This window comes from Bison bison, unplaced genomic scaffold (genome assembly GCF_000754665.1).
Source record: "Bison bison bison isolate TAMUID 2011002044 unplaced genomic scaffold, Bison_UMD1.0 scf7180017857562, whole genome shotgun sequence".
In the NCBI taxonomy this organism is placed as follows: domain Eukaryota; kingdom Metazoa; phylum Chordata; class Mammalia; order Artiodactyla; family Bovidae; genus Bison; species Bison bison.
In genome coordinates this window covers 9193-11137 of record NW_011488135.1, presented here as the reverse complement: position 1 = coordinate 11137, position 1945 = coordinate 9193, and the positions used below count along the sequence as shown (strand labels likewise).

General features: G+C 50.3%; 1 protein-coding gene across 1 annotated transcript in view; it reads right to left on the bottom strand.

The window, feature by feature from the left end:
- ZBTB33 (zinc finger and BTB domain containing 33) overlaps positions 1–652 on the bottom strand; it is a 7334-nt gene extending 6682 nt beyond the window's left edge. Inside the window, exon 1 of the mRNA XM_010860895.1 lies at positions 379–652. The gene's annotated coding sequence lies outside the window, so the exon portion shown is untranslated. The remainder of the gene's footprint in view (positions 1–378) is intronic.
- Positions 653–1945: the final 1293 nt, after the last annotated feature.

Sequence of the window (1945 nt, the reverse complement as noted above, 5' to 3'; positions counted from 1 at the left end):
TTATGCCCTGGGAAGGGGAGGATGGGCCTGGCCGAAAAGCTCTAAATCAAAGTCGGGGTGAGGAGGGGGAACTGGCGCAAAAAGGCAGGCGAGGGCCGTGAAAAACGCCGAGTGGTTCTCCGCGGTGGGCTCCCCAAGCTCCGGGCCTACCCCGGGCCCTGACGGCCCCTGACGGCGGAGGAGACCGCGCCGCGGCCCTCCTGGTTCGTCCCCTCCTTCGCTCCCGAGCCCACACAAAGAAAAGGGCCGGAGGAGCGGAGCCTCAGACTCCGCCGCTTCCTGGTTCAAGTGAGGAGAAAGCGAAGGCTGGCGCGGCCCAGAGACGGAGGAAGCCGGCGCGCTCCATCGCCCCCTCACGGGTCGCAGCCGGTTCCTCACCTGCTTCCCGGCGCCGCCGCTTCTCGTCGTCAGCCCGCGCGGAAGGGTAGGAATCCTCCAACAGTCAGAAGCCGGACTCTGCGGCGATTCGGCTCCTTCTTTAAACGTCGCTCCAGTCTTGGTCAACGTCGACGCGGCTACCGCCTCCAGCCGCCACAGCTGCCTCACGCCGCCGACAGAGGGCACCGCGCGGGGGCGAGACGCCGAAGACGAAGGAGCCCTCCTCTTCCGAGCGCGGTTCGGCTCTTTCCGGAGAGGCCCGAGCGCTAGGCCGTCCCACTTCGGCGCCCCGCTCCGCCTTCGGCTCCTTCCGCAAGGGGCGGAGGAAGACTGGGAAGCGCCGGGAGCGCTCGGCCCCTTCCGGAGGGCGAAAGGGTGGGAAAAAGGAAAGGGAAGGGGGGTAACGCGGCAATAACGGTTGGGATGCGAGGGCTACTAGTCCCTTTCCTCTACGTTCTGTGTAAGCTTCTAGGGCGTAAAAACTTCGAGAGACTAATAAGGTTTCATTTCTTTTGAAAGTTCGAGACTGCCCTATTTAATAGCTTGTTGTTAGATGATAAACCAATCCTAAAGGAAATCAGTCCTGAATATTCACTGGAAGGACTGATGCCGAAGCTGAAGCTCCAATATTTTGGTCATCTGATGTGAACAACTGACTCATTGGAAAAGACTCTGATGCTGGGAAAGATTGAAGGCAGGAGGAGAACCGGATGAGAGAGGATGAAATGGTTGGATGGCATCACTGACTCGATGGACATGAGTTTGAGTAAACTCTGGGAGTTGGTGATGGACAGGGAGGTCTGGCGTGCTGCGATTCATGGGGTCGCAAAGTGTCAGACACAACTGAGCGACTGAACTGAACTGAAACCACCTTGACATATAATCAGAATGAATATAATAAAACAATGAATCAAGTCATGATTCAAGTTGAAGGATAACAAGCACATTCTAACACCTACTTTGAAGAAATCAGTTTTGGGGTAAGTACTGTCTTCTCAACTGAATACTAAATGATGCAATATTGTTAATTCCTTTATTGCAACTATTCTTTTCTGACCACCTGTTTGATCTGTACCAAATCTTATGTTAGACTGTGTGGAATACAAAATGAATAAGCCAAGGTCTCTACCTTTTCAAAGAGCTCAGTAGATAGGTATACAAACATCGACAAAATACAGAACACAGAGAAGGAACTAGCAAACTGAATTAGAGCTGCATCTTGAAAGATAAATTGTAACACTTGCATTGTGTGTGCTTATTACTTTTATTTACATAGCATTGCCTGCACAGAGGGCTTTACTGTCCACACATAGTAGGTGTTCAATAATTGTTAAGTGAATGAATACATGAATGAGTTGTGGTAATTTGAAAAACTCCTCTGGTAATCCACTTCTGACTGAGTACTATGATGAATGAAGTGACAGGATGGGTATTTGAAGAGCCAAACATTTCCCTTCAGGCTGGTTATTGATCATATTCAACTAAGGAACCAAAATAGTAGCATTTTCTTCAACAATTAGAGCCATTCGCTATGTTCATTTTCTTTTAAAAAAAATATATATATATA